This window comes from Sus scrofa, chromosome 15, assembly GCF_054392235.1.
Source record: "Sus scrofa isolate SSC_HxYL_T2T_F1_AM1 chromosome 15, Sscrofa_HxYL_maternal_Yorkshire_Landrace_v2.0, whole genome shotgun sequence".
Lineage (NCBI taxonomy): Eukaryota > Metazoa > Chordata > Mammalia > Artiodactyla > Suidae > Sus > Sus scrofa.
In genome coordinates, this window is record NC_139397.1 from 16,994,597 (window position 1) to 17,015,903 (window position 21,307).

Sequence of the window (21,307 nt, forward strand, 5' to 3'; positions counted from 1 at the left end):
CCTCCGCTCTATTGGTCACCATTCCCTGGACAACCTCAATACACCATCTAATGTCAAAAAAAGGATTAACTGACTTATCAAATATATTCACTATGTCAAGAAGGCAACATAAAAAGAGGCTAGAAGAGCATGAGGAAAAGTTAGTCCACAGAAATATATTTTTGTGAAGTTAACATATTTATTTTTGTTAACTATATTTCTTGGTATGGTTCATATATTAGGTTCTGAGCATTCTAGTGGCCAAAGCAAAGAAGAAACATGAATCATGAGATGATCACATTGACTCCAAGAGAAAAAATAATGTGCATACTTCCCAGGAATGTTCATTTTTTTCTTGTCATTGGGAAATTTTTCCTAGGGTGTTAACCTTACCTTCCTTGGGTAAATTCTTATTAAGCATCGCTTACTGTCCACATTACGGTTTAGGGGAAGAAACTAATCAACTAATACTGGCTATAAGCATATACAGCAGGGAGTCTCCTACCATGCTTCCTACTGCATCCCTCCATGTGAGAGATGAGGCTGAAGTGATTTAGCAAAGCCAAAAAGGAGTCCACGCGCACAGCCATCTGTATCTGCTTAAGCTAAGGAGAAAAATTAGAATTTCTGGAAGAGTTACTGGGCTCCATGTCCTTTGAGATATTTCCTAGAAATAATATTAACTCTCCCAACAAAAAGCTGGATGTGAATTGGGCTGCAACTGTCTGAGGCCATGATCTCTATCAATAGCTGGGAGTAAAGGTTTTCTCTATCTCCGATTAAGGGCAGAACCACAGAAAAGCTGTCCTTGGACAGATTTATAAGCTTAGGTAACATACATCTAAGAAAGAGAAAGTTTAATTTTCATATTTTTGCATTTGTGGAAAATCTCTAGAAACTTAGAGATTTTATCCTCTAGAAACTTATACCCTTCCTGCATTGGAAACAATTTTTCAAAACTCTTTATTATGGTAAAGTACACATAAGAGGAAGTTTACTATGTTTAAGCATAATTCTGCGGCATTGGGTCATTCACAGTCTTGTGCAACCATCACCACTGTCCATCTCCAGAATGTGTTCATCATCCCAAACAGAATCTCTGTACTCATTACGTAAGTCCCCACTGTCCCCTCTACCCCAGCCTGTGGTGACCACTATTCCACTTTCCGTCTCCATGAGTTTGCCTATTTGAGATCCCTTATAAAAGTAAAATCACACAGTATTTGTCCATTTGCATCTGTGTGTCACCAAGCATGTTTTCAAGATTCATTCATATTCCTTTTTATGATTGAATATTATTTTATTGCAAGTATATACATTTTGTTTATCCTGGAATCAATGTGTTTTTTTATCATTCAATAATCATTGAATATTTATAATGTAAAAAGTCTTGACTTTTTAAACATTAAATTTATTCTAAGAACAATGTATATGAGGCAGCAAAGTTACTCCACAAAGAACCAATTTATAATATAAATCCTAGTTCAGAGTCAGTAGCAGCAGTGAGAAAACAAAAGCTTGTTAAATAGTTTTTCTTCCCTGAGGGTTAGGCAAATCTCCTCCACAATCTTAATTAATGTTCTTCACATTTAAAGCTGAGAAGAGATTAGAATGTCCTCACTCCAAGGCCAGTATACTTCTAACTCTCCATATCACGGGGTCTAAAGCCTATAATGTGTCATGCTTGACCCTCGACCCAGTGATAAGGAGCTATCAAAACAGCTGATGTCAAGAAGTCAGAGAAGCAGCTCTGTGGGGCTCTGCTTTCTCTCTGCAGATAAAATACCCTGGTGAAGTCAAGTAGAAAAGCATGTCTTCCCCTAACCTGCCTGCCATCCGTCATAAGCCTTTCACTCCCAGGGCATATAAATAAGATAACCAGTCTCCTCATGGAAACATGGATCCTGAGAAGAACATGGCTCCCAGCAAGACATTTTGCTAGTTGAAAGAGACAGTGAGAAGCTGCACTCACTCCACTCTGGTTTTCACCTTCAGAGTGTCTAAAGGGGAAAATGGCAGGAAGGGGGGTGACTCCACACACCTGAGTTCACAAAAGTGGCGCCGTGTGAGTCATCAAAAGATGTCTGCAGGAAGCTGATGCAAAACAACCATTTTTGCACCCTGGCAAAGGAACTGCCAGCAGAATCAAGAGGCACTTTGATGCCGGCTACTTTACTCAGCATAAACTTCTCAGCTAGGAGGATTTTCTGTCAACCCAGATTGTTAGTACTTGGCAGAGCTGAAGTTCGTATGCTACGTCTGCATTCAGTTAGCTGGGAATGTGTCATTTAAACAAAAGCTGTTTTAGAAAATTATAGAGAATCTGGCCTTGAGTTCCTCCTGCATGTTTTTTTAAGAGTGACTTTGAGAGCAAGAGGTATGTTTTTGAGATAAAAACAACATGCTGTTAAGATTTTTTTTTTTTTTTTTTTTTTTTAGTAAATAAAGAACCCACTGCTTCTAAATTGGAGACGTTTGCATAGGTTGGAGAAATCAGTCCCCAACAGGTTGAAATAAGGATCTCAAATCAGGCTCATCAGGAAGCCCCTGAATAAGAAGGTACTCAGATCTCCATCCAAATACTCAACCTCTCTTCTCAGGGCATCAGTAATACATACTCTGGAAGTGGATGAGAGGTATAACTTGAGTATTAAAATTTTATCTGTGATAATCATTCTGACCCTTCAAGTAAGGTTAAGTTCATTCAAGCCTTTTTTTTTTTTTTTTTTTTTTTGCTTTTTTAGGACCAAACCAATGGCATATAGAAGTTCCCAGGCTAGGGGGTGAATCAGAGCTGCAGCTGCCAGCCACAGCCACAGCCACAGCCATGCAGGATCTGAGCAGCATCTGCAACCTACACCACAGCTCATGACAACACTTGATACTTAACCCACTGTGTGAGGCCAGGGGTTGAACCCACTCCCCATGGATACTGGTGGGGTTTGTACCACTGAGCCACAACAGGAACTCTCATTCAAGCCTTTCTGATGCACACACACCCTCAAAAATTTTCCCCATAATCTGGATCAATTCTCAGAGATAAGAACCCTTCAAGACAATCAGTGTTCACTAATAATTATAAAATGAAACTTGAACTTGGCAGGATGCCAAATCCCTTGTGCCATGGGCTGAATTGTGTCTTCTTCCCTCCCAAATTCAGATGTTGAAGTCCTCACCCTCAGTACCTGAGAAAGGAGACAAAGTCTTAAAAGAAGTGATTCACTTAACATGTGGCCACTGGGGTGGGCCCTAACCCGGTATGACTACTAGTCTCACCAGAGGATATCTGGACACAGACATGTACAGAAGGAAGACCCTGTGAAGACAAAGGGAGAAGACAGCCGTCTGCAAGTCAAGGAGAGAGACCTCAGAAGAGGCCAACCCTGCCAACATCCTGATCTCAGACTTTCGGCTTCTGGATCTGTGAGGAAATAAGCTTTGGTTGTTGAAAGCACCTCATCTGTGGTGCTTAGTGCGGCAGGCCTCGATAACAAACCCCTTCTCTTTGTCTTTCTCCTCTGAGTGCCCGGATTCTCAGGGAGGCATCTGTAAAATGTGCAGGGACACTGTTTCCTATTCCTGCCAAGGACCTCACTGTCATCTATTTCCTTACTCCAACCAGGGTAACTGCTAAATCCAAAGAATGACAAATAGGAACACCTCACAGATACCTAGAAGACCCCTACTCCCAAACAGGGGAGCTCTGCCTGCCCCAAGGCCCCCTGACCCCATATTTCAGGAACTTGCTCTGCCTTTCCAAATGCTCTGTGCTAATTTGAAGTTGCCCTGCAAACAGAATCCCTGATATACTTTTCCCAGAAATCATATCCTCATTTCTCTTGCCTCAATCCCCATAGCCGGCTGAGATGCCTTAACCAATCTCAGCTCCCTCTCTTCTAAAAAGAAAAGGAAGAGCTGGGGGCCTAAGCACCTTGCATGTTAAAAAACAAGTCCAGAGTCAGAGATTATCAGAGACAAAAGGACTCACAGCATTGCCTTAACGCTTGACTCATAGCAATTGTTTTTTCCTTCACTAGACGCATTCACACAGGAGAGCTAACCGATGCGCCTTGTTCGTGCTGGGAGCCATGAACACTGTGTTTGATCGCCACACTCTCCGTGTTTGGCCAAAAGCCAAACATTAGATCTGGCTTCAGAAGATTTGCCTTGAAGGGGCCTGTGCTGGATTCAGAGGACATCTTACCAAGATGGACTACTGGGGAAAGTCACAAGTGACAGTGGTAGCACAAGGGGTCACCGAGCCCGAACTTGGGTCCCAGCTTCACTGCTCTCCCCAGGCTCTGCAGTCCTGCTCAGCCCACCTCCCCACAGCTAACACAAGCCTGGCACAGCTCTGCCTGGAAGTATCCAGGAACAATGTGAAATCTTTATTAGAAGTAAAGCCCTCGGGGGCAACAGACAAGGTCCCGAATCTTCTCTGGGCTGCAGTGATGGGTGGGGGCATGCTCACACTCATGCCTAACAAGTTCCAGCCGGGAAGAAAAAGGAGAGCAGATTGATGCAATTAGCCAGCCCAACGGGAACGTGTCAAACCATTCAGATAAGACAGGACTTGAATGTATTCAGTTCCCAATACAGGAGGGTGATTGTGCTTCCATCTCCTGCTGATTCTGCGCCTGCACTGAATCTTCCTGCCATGGAAGTAAGGGGAAAAAAAAAAAAAAGATGATCTTTCAGCCTACAAATGCAAAGGCTCTGCTGTTCAATTGGCATACATTTTGCCTCAAGCTCTGGGGTAATTTGACCTTAATGGAATAAGGGGACACACCCTACTAAGTGACTTTGTCACAGAACCTGAAACTCAGTGATGAACTCCGGCGAAAAAATGGATACTTGAATTAATAAAATATAAACTAAGGTTCCTTATTTGGTTCAATCTTCCTTATGCCTCTTCCAAAGTGATCATATATTAGCTTTGCTGACAATTTTGCTTCAATTATTGAGTTGTAAGCATCTCAAGAGTCCATATGGAAACTTATTCTTATACCTCTTTTGGTATCTTGCATAGTGTTGGACACATAATAGAAATCAGCAAAGACTCAATTACTGATTACTTCTTGTTTCTGAAATAGTTTTCCCCATACAGAAGCAAATCCACTCTGCCTGCCACATTTAATCAAAATACAACTCTCTCCTCATGCTGGGATGCCACATCATCACCCAAGTGATATCTGCAACAGGTTCATGATGAATGTCCACCTTTTCCGTAGATCACACAAAACAGCAAAGTTACAGACAGAGCTTCAAGGTTAGTATCTTCCTGTCCTGTTTTTTTTTTTTTAATTTTATTTTATTTTATTTTATTTAGTCTTTTTATGGCCACACCTGAGGCATATGAGGTTCCCAGGCTAGGGGTCTAATCGGAGCTGTAGCCACCTGCCTATGCCACAGCAACGTGGGATTTGAGCCACATCTGCAACCTACACCACAGCTCATGGCAACGCCGGATCCTTAACCCACTGAGCGAGGCCAGTGATCAAACCTGCATCCTCATGGATGCTAGTCGGATTCCTTAATGGCTGAGCCACAATGGGAACTCCCTGTGCTTTGTTTTAAAATCTGGAAAAAAAAACCATATTTGTTTTCTAGGACTATTGTAACAAACTGCCACAAAATTTAATGGCTTAAAAAATCACACGTTTCTTCTCTCAGAGTTCTAAAGACCAGAAGTAGAAAATATTAGAAAAGGAATACAAAAATACAATACATTTTCTCTAATAATCAGTGAAAATTGAACCCCAAAAAATCAAATACCTGGGAATACATCTGACCAAGGAGGTAAAGGACTTATATGCTGAGAACTATAAAACATTAATTAAGGAAATTAAAGAATATGTAAAGAAATGGAAAGATATTCCATGCACATGGGCTGGAAAAACTAATATTGTAAAAATGGCCATACTACCCAAAGTGATCTACAGATTCAATGAAATCCCTATCAAATGACCCATGACATTTTTCACAGAACTACAACAAACAATCCAAAAATTTATTTGGAACCACAAAAGACCCAGAATTGCCAAAGCAATCCCGAGAAACAAAAACCAAGCAGGAGGTATAACTTCAGGTAATATTACAAAGCCACAGTCATCAACACAGTGTGGTACTGGTACCAAAACAGGCAGACAGACCAATGGAACAGAACGGAGAACCCAGAAATAAACCCTGACACCTATGGTCAATTAATCTTTGACAAGGGAGGCAAGAACATAAAATGGGAAAATGATAGTCTTTTCAGCAAGTATTGCTGGGAAACCTGGACAGCTGCATGCAAATCAATGAAACTAGAACATACCCTCACACCATGCATGAAAATAAACTCAAAATGGCTGAAAGACAAATATAAGACAAGACACCATCAAACTCCTGGAAGGGAACATAGGCAAAGCATTCTCTGACATCAACCTCATGAATATTTTCTCAGGTCAGTCTCCCAAAGCAACAGAAATAAAAGCAAAAATAAACCAGTGGGACCTAATCAAACTGACAAGATTTTACACAGCAAAGGAAACCAAAAAGAAAACAAAAAGACAACTTACAGAATGGGAGAAAATACTTTCAAATGACACAACTGACAAGGGCCTAATCTCTAAAATATACAAACAACTTATACAACTCAACACCAAAAAAGCCAACAACCCAATGGAAAAATGGGCAAAAGACCTGAATAGACATTTCTCCAAGGAAGATATACAGATGGCCAACAAGCACATGAAAAAATGCTCAACATCGCTGATTATAAGAGAAATGCAAATCAAAACTACCATGAGATATCACTTCACACTAGTCAGAATGGCCATCACTAAGAAGTCCACAAATAACAAATGCTGGAGGGGGTGTGGAGAAAAGGGAACCCTCCTTCACTGTTGGTGGGAATGCAAGCTGGTACAACCACTATGGAGAACAGTGCAGAGGTGTCTTAGAAAACTATACATATAACTACCATATGACCCAGCAATCCCACTTTTGGGCATATATCTGGACAAACTCTACTTTAAAAAGACACATGCGCCCGCATATTCATTGCGGTTCTATTCACAATAGCCAAGACATGGAATCAACCCAAATGTCCGCTGATAGATGATTGGATTAGGAAGACATGGTATATATACACAATGGAATACTACTCAGCCATAAAAAAGAATGAAATTTGCAGCAACATGGATGGAACTAGAAACTCTCACCCTGAGTGAAGTAAGTCAGAAAGAGAAAGACAAATGCCACATGATATCACTTATATCTGGAATCTAATACATGGCACAAAGGAATCTTTCCACAGAAAAGAAAATCATGGACTTGGAGAATAGACTTGTGGTTGCCAAGGGGGAAGGGAAAGACAGTGGGAGGGACTGGGAGCTTGGGGTAAATAGATGCAGAATGTTGCCTTCAGGATGGATTAGCAATGGGATCCTGCTGAGTAGCACTGGGAACTCTGTCTAGTCACTTATGATGGAACACGTAATGTGAGAAAAAATAATGTATACATGTATGTGTAACTGGGTCACCATGCTGTACAGTAGAAAAAAATATATATATATATAAATGATAAAAAAGAAATACCTGATCAATAAAAGATACATTGAATAAATGAGTAACAGTCTTTGCCTTCAAGCAGCTTACATTTGGGGACAGGAGAAGATGAGATAAGCACAAAGGTGAACAACAATGACCCACATTATAAGTACCATAAACGAAGTATGAGTGAACAAGCCTCTGAAAGGGGGAAAGTTTCCTGGAAAAGGTAGAACTTAGATATTGAAGAATAAACAAGATTTTGATGAGCAAAACATGAGGAGTCAGGGAAAATAATCCAATACAGGGGGGAAAAGTCAACTTCAAAAGACACAGAGCCAAGTGAATGTAAAAGGCATTTTCTATGTTCCATGAAGAACAGTGTTTTCTGGTGCACTGACTGCATGGATGATGGGAATGAAAGGCAAAGCTAAAAGGCAGGCAAGCATCTCAAATGCCACACCAAGACACCTTAAATGAACTCTGCAGGGGATGAGTCGTGAAAGCCTTTGAGACAGATATGATGTGGTCACAGCTGCATTTTCTGCACAACCTAAACCTGCACAGGCATCAGAATCAGCTGGAGAGTTTCAAAATTGCTTAGTATAAAGAGAAAAGTAGAGGTAACAATATAACAATTTTCCATTCACAATAAAATCATGTTGATGCTTTGCTATTCTGGCTCTAGAATTTTTAAGAGAAATAAAACCATGCCTTTCCTTGAGCAAGCTCTTTGTTGTTCTCCCCCAGAAATAAACACTTCCCTTTGGTGAGTACCCTTCTACTCCATATTTACACAGAAAAGAAATTCAGTTGACCCTAGAACATCATGAGTTTTGTTCAAACTGTGCAAGTCCACTCATACGTGGATTTTTTTCAACAGTAAATAATCAGTTGAACCTGAAGATGTAGAACTGCAGAAACGGAGGAGTCCTGTATATGGAGGAACTGCATACACTAAGGGCTGACCATAAGTTATATGAATTCTGACTGTGCACAGGGTAGACTAGCCCCTAACCTTTGCATTGTTCAAGAATCAACTATATAGAGATATATGTACAGATCCATTAAAAAATACAAAACATTGCTTTTGTGTGTTAAAATTATATAAATGATACCTTGAATGTATTTGCTTTACTCATTTTGAAACATCTTTAAAATTTCAGATTCTGGTGTTTCGACCCAGATCTAATTAGTCGTAATCACTACGTGGAGATATCTAAAAATAAGCAGCTTTTAAAATCGCAGTTCATTTTGATGTCACTAGATCTGCATTCGGGAGTCACTGATAGAGAAGGTGAACTGGAGAGAAGATGAAGTAGAGGCAGGAAGAGCAGTAAGAAGGTTTCAAGGTAATTCAACCAAGAGGAGATGTAGTCCTGAACAAGGGCAGTGGCAACAGAAGATAAAGACAGATTCTGAAGCTCTGTGAAGATACAACACAATAGGACTTCATAACTAATTAGATTCTGGAGTGAAAAAAGTAGTAACTGAGAAAAAGCCCTGAGGGTTTTGAAGAAATGGAGGACAGTGACACCATTAACAAAAATGGAGAACACAGGAAGAAGAACAGGCCATGGGAGATAAAACTGATTTGGTTTTAGATGTGTGAATTTGAGATCTCAGCAGTACCTCAGTTTAAGTATCTCCAACAGGCATTTATACATGCTGGACTAGGTCAAGGGAGAAGGTCAGGGCTCAGAATGCAGAGCCAGGAGTCCCTACTTAACAGCAACAGGTGTGCACATGGACGTGGACACGTTCGTTTCAGAGGAGAACCTCCGGCAGATCCTTGAGTTCTGCATACTTTGAGGGGAGATCAGATAAAGCGCTGGCTCAGGAGTCAGAGTGGTGGCCACAAGTAGGAGAAGGGCAGCTGGGATCAAGAAGTCACAGGGAGCATCAGGGGTCAAGAATTCAGTGACCAGAGTGTAAATTGAAGGACAGAATGAGGTCATTAAACTGGAGAATCTGTGACCTTTCAAAGAATAGTGTCAATGGGGGGGTGGTATCAAAGTTTGACACAGGTTAAAAATAGCAGCATTAAACTACTTTTTAGTGTTGAAATTGGAGTTCAAAAAGAGTAGTTGGAGGGATAACTATTTCAGGGTTTAGAATAGGAGATATGAATATACACAATGTGAAAAAGGAACCAATGGCACAGAAACTGTGAAAAGATGAGAAAATAAAGACAGGGATCCTGAAGAAATAAGAGGGGACAGGACTAGGAAACAGGAAGATGTCCTGTTAAAAATGATATACTGATAATACACATTTCTGCCCTTCCCTTCCCAAATCCCTACTAAAAAGATTGTTGGGTAAAGCTATTACATTTTTCTATACTAAAATGAAGATAATGAGCTTGCTGCAAAAGAGCAAGTTTTGGAAAACAGAAAGAAGGACAAATGGTAACTAATTTACGGTATAATTGTCTTTGCTCTGGCCCCAGCCTACAGAGTAGGGTACCAACAAGAAGCAAACCAACTTGTTCTGTAGAATCCCTGAGGGGTCCAGCACCTGAAGACACTAGGCAGCAAAAGGGCAGAGATGGAGCTTAGGTTGAAAACATTATTTAAAAGAAGACAGACCAAGTTAGACCTCCGGAGCCTCTCCCCAGAGATATAGCAAGGTATCTAACCCCACAGAAGACCAGGGCTTCAAACTTTGGAAAAAATTAACAAGAAGATTCTCTGGATTCAAAGGGATCAGGCACAGCGGGATGAAGCATAAAACTGAAAACTAGTGGGGTAGCAATTAGTGATAAGTGGCATACTGAACCACATGCATACCATAACAGCCGCATGCAGCTCTAGAAATCCACACACCTGCCCCCTCTCCTATCCCCCTTCACACCCTACCCTCCCTCTGCCTCCCTTGTTAGACTGGACAATTCTTCTCTGGAAAAACACTCTTACATACTCACCACCCATCACCTACAAGAGAACCCCACCTGCTCACACTAAATGTACAGCCCAGGATCCCCAGACCTTTGAGGAAATCCTCTTAAAGGAAAAAGTGGAGCCAAACCAAACAGATAATCAAATACAAGAAACTCAGAGACAATAGGGAAGATGAACATTCTGTGGCAATCTAGGGGCTATACATGGCCCAGAATGGTATTTAATTTGGCCAGCATGGTTTTTTAATGGAAAAATTCACATAAAAATCAGTATTTCAATTTGTCTAGAAAAAACTCAAGCAATTCCAGACTCGTGTGGTAATGCCATATGTCTAGGGGCAAGAGCCTGGACACCCCCCTAAGGATAGGTTCCAAGTTATTACTGGATTCAAAAATGGGTCATGGACAAGGCAAAAAGAAGTTAAGAGCCTTCAAATAGGCCGTCTTGCTTTCCCAACATTTTCTCGTCCTCTAAGTGTTCTGCCTTCTTCTCCTCCTACATCTGTTCTTTGGTCAAGACCTGTATTTCACTCCTTTAATCTCTTCTCAGTCACTCCCTCTGGCCCTTAATCACTTTTATTACTCTTTCTAAATTCCTCCAATTTGTCCAAATCCTACCATGAAATCCCATATATCTTTTCCCTGGGAAGGCATAACACAGTTTAGAATTACTAAACAAGAGTGCACCTAAAACCTTTTAGAAGGACTATCCATGATTTAACATGTTAAATCAACTTCTCTCATGCGGCTGCCCAGTTTCGAAAGGAAAAATGCAGAGCATTCCAAAGAATGCCAGGGAACTCCTGTCATGGCTCAGCAGTAACAAACCCAACTAGTATGCATGAGGACGCAGGTTCGATCCCTGGCCTTGCTCAGTGGACTAAGGATCAGGCATTGCTGTGAGTGTGGTGTAGATCGCAGATACAGCTTGGATCCTATGTTACTGTGGCTGTGGCGACGGCCAGTGGCTGTGGCTCTGATTAGACCCCTAGCCTGGGAACTGCATATGCCACAGGTGCAGCCCTAAAAAGCAACAACAACAACAACAACAAAGAATGCAAGAACTTGGATTTTTGCATCTAAATACTTCTCAATTATTTCTTTTGCAGTGAAAATACATAGAGAAATAATAGTTCAGGAGAGGTCTTCTCTTGCAGCCGTCATGAAATATTCTGAAAAGAGGAAGAATTCAAACTACCCAGAGCTCAGAACACAAGACTACGACCATCTCTGACTTGATTAGAGAATGAACACACACACACACACACAGAGGCTCTTATGCATAAATCTGTAATCAGCCAGGCCTATTCTACCCAATCCCAAGGCTTCTTGCAGTCGTACTAAAGCATCAGACAATTTGCTCTGACTGGAGGTAGTCATAATAGAGAATAAATTCCTGCCAAATGAGAATACATTTAAATTCCTTTCAAAGCTGTTCAAGAGACAGAAAAGCCTGCTGTTCAGAGATACTTTCTCCCAGGTTAATGAATTGGATTATTCTGTTCATCACAAGCCAAAGGTAACTTGGTAACTGAACCAATAAAAGTTCTTTCTCAAACTGCTTCACTGTGGGGTTTCTGCTTTGTTTCATGTTTTGCTTCAAATGTGCAGAGTTTGGGGCCATTCACTACCTCCAAAGTACCTGGAAGAACAGTAGATACCAGGGCACTGGGCACAGTCAGGCTCCAAGAGGAGTTGAGTCAATTCTCAGTTCACGGGTCATACAAAAAGAGGGTACAGGCTGGCTTTGGACACAGGCCACAGCTTGCCATCTCCTGCACTAGACTGTGGCTACTGACGAATCCACTAGTCCATCCCTCCCCACCCCCCACCCCCACATAAGCATGACACCATGGGGTAAAAGTCATAACCTGTTTCACCCTGGAGTCCATGTTCAACACAGTAAGAGGTACCCAGTTGCAGCTTAATACATGCAAGGTGAATGAAGGAATCCTGCTCACCTTTTAAGACCGAGCTCAGACAACACCTCGACAAAGACCTCCCTTCACCACCCACTCTGAACTGAACTTGCCTCATCTACTGCTGTCTACTGACCCCACTTAGGCACCTAAGCCAGGTATTGTGGTTGTCCACCAGCCTCAGGGGACAACCAGCTGAAGTGACTTAGAACAAGCAGTTTAGGCAGAAAAAAAAAAAAAAAAAAAAAAAAAAACAGAATTCATTTCCTGCCAATTTTCAGGAGGTTTTTTACTTTTTTAGTGCAAAATGTAAAATAACCACTCGCTATGCATTTCCATAAGCTAGCCTTTTCAAAAATCATATCAAACGTGGGGATGGCTCTAAGAAATTGGTTAAATATTCTTGTGCAGCCATTCGCATCTTAGCATTTAATTAGTTATAACTGCAATTTAAAAAAACAATTAAACTCTGCCGGTCTTACTTTCTGCACCTCGTGACGATTCTGGCTTTACGCTCCCCAAAAGAGATACAACTAGATGAAGATGCCTGCATCTGGAGACTACCGAGACTGAAATGACAAGGTTTTGCCATCCGCAGTTAATTTTCTTCGTCATTCTTTTGGGGTGAAGGGGAATGATTTGAGAAAAACATAATTTTGCAATATCAGAAGACCAATTTCTAAAATTATCGAATGGGATAGCCAAAACTTGGTTGTGGAGACCTGTGGTTTTCACTGATGTCCTGAGCACAGGAAGACCAAGATCAGCCATTTCTCACTGAATGTCCCTGCCATGATTATAAATTCATTGGCATTTATATTCCTTAAAAAAAAAAAAAAAAAAGGAGTTCCTGTTGTGGCACAGTGGAAACAAATCTGACTAATAACCATGAGGTTGCGGGTTCGATCCCTGGCCTTGTTCTTTGGGTTAAGGATCTGCTGTTGCCATGAGCTGTAGTGTAGGTCACAGACACAGCTCAGATCTCCAGTTGCTGTAGCTCTGGTGTAGGCCGGTAGCTGTAGCTCCAATTAGACCCCTAGCCTGGGAATCTCCATAGCTGTGGGTGCAGCTTTAAAAAGAAAAAAAGAAAAAGAAAAAAAAAAAAACAGTTGGAGCCAAAACTCATGTAACACTAGCCAAGAAGTTAGTTAGGGTGGATAAACAAAGGAGAATTAAAGTGTGTTAATGTTCTTGTCTTTTAAGAAAGAAAGCTACCAACTAACTTAAACTTTGCTGGAAAATAAATAAATTCATGAACATAAAAATATAAATGATAGTCTATAAATGTAATGTGGTATCCTAAATGGGCTCCTGGAATAGATAAAAGACATTAAGTAAAAACAAAGAAAATGTGAATAAATACGGACTTCAGTTAATTATAATGTATCATTACTGGCTCAATAATTGTCCCAAATGTACCACACTAATATAAGACGGTAAATGCTAATAATACAGGAACTGGGTGTGGGGCGTATGAGAATCTCTGTACTACCTTTTCAACTTTTCTTAAAATCTAGAATTAGTCTAATGTTAATAAACACTTATTAACTTTTTAAAAAAGGGGTAATCTCTAAAGAATATAATTAGCATATATAGCTTATAACTAAGGAAAAGAAAGGTAAATTTCTGAAAAGTTTAGTCCAAGAGAATGTAGGGAATAAAATACTAATTCATAGAGGGTACAACTGGGTAAACACAATACATAGCAAAGATGAAAGTGGCAAAAATAAGAGTTGAAGGTTAAGGACACAGTATCTCTAATTCTCCTAATTAGACACTGGGCTGTCACCCTCTAACTCAACTCCCTTCTGATTCCTAAGTTTTTTCACTCTTATCTCAAGCAGCTTATCAGTTACCTATGACAAGACCAACCAATTAAGAACTATTAACTGAGCCCCAGGTAAACGCTGTGGGATCAACATCCCCAGAAAATGCAAGCACCTGCCTCAGCTGTGTCTCCCCAGACCTAGCACAGGCCTGTAGACTGCAGGTGCTCAATAAGCATATGTAGAGATCGACTGGGGATTTCTCAATATGACAAATGCCCAGTGCCATATCAACAAACAGAGATTCTTTTTTTTTTTTTTTCTTTTTTTTTCTGTCTTTTTTTGTTGTTGCTATTTCTTGGGCCACTCCCGCGGCATATGGAGGTTCCCAGGCTAGGGGTTGAATCGGAGCTGCAGTCACCGGCCTACGCCAGAGCCACAGCAACGCAGGATCCGAGCCACGTCTGCAACCTACACCACAGCTCACGGCAACGCCGGATCGTTAACCCACTGAGCAAGGGCAGGGACCGAACCCGCAACCTCATCGTTCCTAGTCGGATTTGTTAACCACTGCGCCACGACGGGAACTCCAACAAACAGAGATTATAATTTAATTGGTCTTGGAGGGGGCCAAAACATCAGTACTTTTTTAAAAGCTCCCCAGGAGGTTCTAATATGCAGCAGGGCTGAGTATATAACATGAGTCTATAAGATGAACTAAAGCAGACCAAACCTGGATGTTAGGAAACCCATCAGCTATTTATCACAACAGTACAGGTGTGGGAACTTCCTATCATTACTATTTCCTCTTGCTCCAGAAACTACTATTCACCGTGCTTGTCTTGAGCAGCCGAAATGTGTAGAGTATCTCTGCTTTTAAAAGCTCAGAATAGGGAGGGAAATCCAGATGGCAGAGTAGAAGGATGCGGAGTTCACCGCCCCCTAAAAACACATCCAAAATACATCTACATTGGGAGCTCCTGTCGTGGTGCAGAGGAAACGAATCCGACTAGGAACCATGAGGTTATGGGTTTGATCCCTGGCCTCACTCAGTGGGTTAAGGATCCGATGTTGTCATGAGCTGTGGGGTAGGTCGCAGACGCAGCTCGGATCCCACGTTGCTGTGGCTGTGGCATAGGCCAGCAGCTACAGCTCTGATTAGACCCCTAGCCTGGGAACCTCCATATGCTGTGGGTGCGGCCCTCAAAAAGACAAAAAACAAAACAAAAAACAGCAACAACAACAACAAAAAATACACCTATAGGGAGAACAGTTCTCATAGAAAACTAATTGGAAACGGGCAGATGGACGTCCCATACAATTAAAGCTACAAGGATGTCCACATAACTGGGTAGGACAGGGGCAGGGGGCAACGGGACAGAACCAGTGCCCCGAGGAGGAACCTGTAAAGGAGAAAAGGTTCACAGAGGCAGATCCCCGCCCTGGGGAGCTGCCTTGCCTGATGGGAAGTGCACTAGGACAGAGAGAGGGGCTGGAGAAGCCTTAGACTCTACTTGCAGGGAGTGCACAGTGCTGGCTTGATAACCAACAGGGCAGAGAGAAAACAGCACTTCTGGCTGCCCCTGTACTTTGCAGTCTGAAGGGCGAATGGTCTCACCCGCTGACTCTACACTGTAGCCTGTCTGGAGATGAGGGCAGAGATTTGGTCTAGCCATGTGCAGATGGCCAGGAGAACCTGGAACATAGGCCACTGTTAGTGTGCATATGATAGGACTGATCCGGGGCCACAGAAATGAACATCTGGGGTGTACAGCCCTTGGGGAGGGGTACACAGAGATTCATTTCTTGGTAGTAACCCTGACTTTACACACTACAGAGCTTGAAGCCTGCTCTAGCTCAGACAGGTCCTGGGGAGAGGTCTGCTGTCTGCCACAGAGGCAGTCTAGGTCCTAGGCAACAGCATAACCACCTCCATTCCTACAGCCACAGCACCCCAGACCCCAGCACCACCCCTAACGCCACAGCCTAGCACAAAGTCTGCACTAAACACAAAAAAGGAAGAGAGGTGAGTTTGGGCTACTTCTTGGCAGGAACACAGATGCCTGCACAGGTGGCACATCAGGCCACTGTGAACACATGGGCCATACTTGCTTCAGCAGTCACCTCTTTAGGGGCAGGGCATGCACTCAAGGGCAATGGAACTGATCAAACCCAAACCTCGGAGCTTCTACTTCAACAACTAGAGGACAGACCCCACCTTCAACAGAGTGGTGACAGCCACAGAGAAAAGAGGCCCCATCTAATATCCCGTGCAAGCTCTGGTCACAACACCAGTTACAATGCCTGTCAAGGGAGTAATGGCCAGCACACTCTGAGGAAAGATGTGGCTGGCATCCATACCAAAACCAGACCTCACACAAAAAATACTGGACTCAGTCTACAGACAGATGCTCCCACATCAGAACACCCATTCAAGACCCCAGTCAATAACTGTTTCTCCTGAATTCATAAAGACAGAGAAAGTTAAATAAAACGAAAAAGCAGAGGAACTACTCCCAATTAAAAGAACAAGAGAGGAGTTCCTGTCATGGCGCAGTGGTTAACGAATCCGACTAGGAACCATGAGGTTTCGGGTTCGGTCCCTGCCCTTGCTCAGTGGGTTAAAGATCCGGCATTGCTGTGAGCTGTGGTGCAGGTTGCAGACTCGGCTCGGATCCTGCGTTGCTGTGGCTCTGGTGTAGGCTGATGGCTACGGCTCTGATTATACCCCTAGCCTGGGAACCTCCATATGCCGAGGGAGCAGCCCAAGAAATAGCAAAAAAAAAAAAAAAAAAAAAAGACAAAGAAAAATAAATAAATAAATAAATAAATAAATAAAAGAACAAGAGAAATTCACTCAGTAATGAAATGGACTTCATCAATAAACTAAACCCTATGTTCAAAAAGAAGGTAATAAAAATTTAAAGGAATTAAGAAAGGTTGTTGACAGGGATGCAGGTCACTATAACATGGAACGATAAAATATAAAAATGCACCAATCAAAATTAGACAATCCAATGGCCAAGACAAAAAACAATTTAAAAGCAACGAGGAGCAGACTAAATGACAACGGAGGGAGAGCAGCCACGAGAGCCGAGCTCACCTCATCCTGAGGAGCACACCCAAACCACAACTATGTGTAGAACAACGGTCAGTGAAAAAGATTGGAACCTCCCGTAAAAGACTTTCTACAACTAAATGCATAAAGAATACATAAATATACCAAAGTAATGTATAGAAATCTGTTGCATGTCTGTACACTAACAATGAAATATCGAAAAGAGAAATTTAGGAATCAATCCCATTTACCACATCAAAAAGAATAAACTACCTGGGAATAAACCTAAGTGTAGGCAAAAGACCCAAACTCTAAAAACTCTAAGAAATTAGTGTAAGAAATTGAAGTCCACACAAATAGATGGAAAGAGATACCCTGTTCTTGGACTGGGAGAATCAATATCATTAAACTGACTATAATATCCAAGGCAATCTACAGACTCAACACAATCCTTATCAAAAATGGCATTTTTCACGGACCTGGAACAACTGCTTTTAAAATCTGTATGGAAATTCAAAGGACTGAGAATAGCTAAAACAATTTTTTTTTTCTTTTTAGGGATGTACCTGCGTTGTATGGAAGTTCCCAAACAGTATGGTATTAGCACAAAAGCACATGGATCAATACAACATGATAGAAAAGCTCAGAAAGAAACCCATACACTTAGGTCAATTAATCTACAACAAATGAGGCAAGAATATACAATGGAGAAAAAACAGTCTCTTCAATAAGTGGTACTGGGAAAACTGGACATGTGTGTGTCTGTGTCTATTATGGGTGAAAGGAATGACCAGGATGGCAGGGTTCAGAGTGACCTAGGTACCAATCAAGGAATGCCAATAGTGCCCGCAACCACCAGATGCTAAGATGATGCAAGGTTTCCCCTACAGGTTTCAGAGGAGTATAGCCCTGCAGACACCTTGCTTTCAGACTCCTAGTCTCTAGAACTGTGAGAGAAATACATTTCTACAGTTTTGAGCCACCTAGCCGGTGGCACTTTGTTACAGGAGCCTTAGAAAACTAAACCAGCTTCCAAATAGGTAGAAGGGAAAGGAAAAATAAAATTGGATTAATCCTATAGAAGGCAGACAATTTTTAACAGGAAAGAAAGGTTTTACATAATATAAAATAACAGCAGAAATAAATTCAAACATACCAGTAGTTCAAAAATTATGGACATAATGAAATTCATGTATTAGAATATCAAATGCTGAATGTGTCTACAAATCTGATTCATTTACAGTTTTCAAATGACATCTCTAGAACAAAATGATAGAAATGTATAAAGAATACAGAAAATCAAAGATACACCAAACACCACCTAAAAAGAGAAAAACCTGGTGTAGCAGTATTAATATCATAGACAAAAAGGGACAATTTGTGCATGCAATGCATCAAGAAGAAATAACTATAATATTCCTAAACATCATCTACAAAAATGTCAAGTGAAAGCTGACAACTCTAAGGCCAAATGGAAAAACCCATAGAGTGGGAGATGTTCTCTTCTAAAAGAAGGAATCTGAGAACAGGTGTGGGAAAAAATAGGGCTATAGAAAATGTGAACAATTTAACTAGCAAGAGTAATTCCAAAATACGTTTGAAACCCTATTCTCAACAAACAGAATTCATATTTTCTTTTTTTCTTCAACATATGAGACCATTTACAAAATTATCCACGTACTAGGTTTATAAGAAGTTCTCATATATTCCAAAGAATCATGGTCAGACAATATTCCCTTGACCAAAATACACCACTATTTATCTCTGATGTCAACTTCATTCTAAGAGAAATAAAAAACTACAATAAAAAATATTTTTTGCTTATTTTGCAAATACAAAAGAAGGGTAATAAAAGCATTGGTTAGGATGTGAAAAAATATGGACTCCTAGCCAAGGTAGAAGTCTAAATTGTTTTAATTTGGCAATATATGGCAAAATTAAAAATACCTATTTCCCCCTTGCCCACCAATTCATTCCTGGAATATTTTTCCTACAGAGACACTTAACATGTGTGCAAAGCAGAGTGTACGAGGATTTTCATCACAGTATTGATTGTTACAGGAAAAGACAGAAAAACCTCAATGTCCACCAATGTGGGAATGATTAAATTGTGGTCTTCTTGGATAACTGCATATAACAAGGATGGGGCAACACCATGCTTATGATATTGAAGAACTCCAAGATCTTCAGGATGAGAAGCAATGTTAATAGTCATGCTCGTTAATTTTTTATAGAGGGAAGGGGTATTTATTTTCACTCTAGAAACATACCCTAACAGAATCCGCTGACAACAGTTACTTCTGTAAGTACTGGGAGACAGGGAAGACTTATTCTAACTAAAAGGAAATATCTGCATTTTAACCATGTTTATATAACTATTCAAATAATAAGCAGGCAAAAAGGCTCTAGTCATTTTATTCCTTCGTTTCAAATACAGCATCTAAAGAAAATGAACTCTCTAGTGATAAGCCTAATAAACTGCAGATATTCCAAATTCCTTTGCACATTCCCTTTAAATTCCTTTATTGATGAACTGTCAAGGGCAAACATGTCTGTGCAATTAAACCAGCAAACACAATCAACAAGGTTTTCAAGAGGTTCATTACCTGAGTGGCACATGTAAAAGTGCTCAAAAACTGCAGGGCAAAACCAGTACAAACAAATGGAAGACTTCTTCATTTCATGGCAAGCCATCTTGATGAATCCTGGCTACCCTTCTGATCTGTGTCCCTTCCCACTTTCAAAGGACATATCATGCAAATTCTAGCCCTACAGACCTTGGCAGGTGTTGTTCCTTTTTCCTGGAAAGATTCCACGTGCACTCCCACTCCTGCATCCCTCCTACACCATTCCCCCAGGCAGTCACGTGGCTTACTCCTTGGATTCACTCAGATCTATCTCCTTACCTTTCTTTCTTTTTCAATCACTTATCACTACCTTAACATAATTTTCATTGCTGCTTTGTTTGCTTCCCACACTAGAAAAAGTGAGCCCCATGAGGGCAAAGTTTACTGCTGTACACAGTACCTGGTAGCATATGAAGGCATGAAATAAATGCATGTGGCCTAAGTTAGATACAACTTACAGATGAAAAACCTACAGCATAGCTGTCTTTATGTTTTAGCCCAACCCCATCTAACATAGGTTTATTTTTTCAAACTGCAGCTTTTTCTTGTCTTTTGTGCCTAGCCCATGTTCAAAGATAGGGCAAATGGAGAAAAGTTCTCTCTGGAGAGCAGACTCAATAGTGGAGAAAGAACTTGTACCTTGATACTGGATTTTGTTGAAATTCACCTGGCTAACATGTTACGGGTTCAAAATTAGCATTTATTTTCTTGGTCATCCAATTGCAAAAGTTAGGGAAAACCTTTCCCTACAATATGAGGAATAAAAACCCAATGCTACAGAAGTATTCTAAAGGCAAGGATAAGTTCAATGATGGAGTTCCCGCTCTGGCACAGTGGGTTAAGGATCCCACTGCAGTGGCTTGGGTCACTGCAGAGGTGTGGGTTCAATCCTCAGTCTGGCGCTGTGGGGTTAAGGATCCTGCATTGCCACATCTGTGGCGTAGGTCGCAGCTGTGGCTCAGATACAATCCCTGGTCCTGGAACTTCCATATGTAGTGAGTGTGGCCATTTAAAAAAAAAAAAAAAAGGATAAGTTCAATGAAGTTATCTGAATCTAAGCATATGGGAGGGACCTCGGCCCTCATGGCCCAGTAGGTGAGTTATTTTAAGGACCAAGGATTTGGCTCCCCTTCCCCTGGAGGGACACCCTTGACCTCTATCAAATTCAGCTCTCTGTTGGACTTCTTCCACTTACCTTCTCTGGGCTTCGCTTACCAGAGAAAGAGTGCTCACCTATGTCAGAGAAGCACAGGGACAGAAAGTAGTCTTTCCACTTTGCTGATTGCAGACAGTTCTGCTTTGAAGGCACCTCCCCCACCCTACCCATTTTGGTTTTTTGAGGAAGCCGCACACCCTGTGATGCCTTGAGTCGTAAGCTTACCCAGTGCCATAGATGGCCAGGTCTGACCCAGAGAGAAGATGGTGTTAGTTGTAAGGCACCAAAACAGAGGCTCCATTGTCCCCAGCTCTTCCCCACACATCCTTGTAACCCACGAAATATAGAATGACCTGTCCAATTCCTGCCA

At 41.3% G+C, this 21,307-nt stretch overlaps 1 protein-coding gene across 4 annotated transcripts in view; it reads right to left on the minus strand.

Moving 5' to 3' along the window:
• Nucleotides 1–21,307, minus strand: part of LYPD6B (LY6/PLAUR domain containing 6B) — a 224,042-nt gene that overhangs the window by 74,230 nt on the left and 128,505 nt on the right. The gene's annotated exons all lie outside the window — the stretch shown is intronic.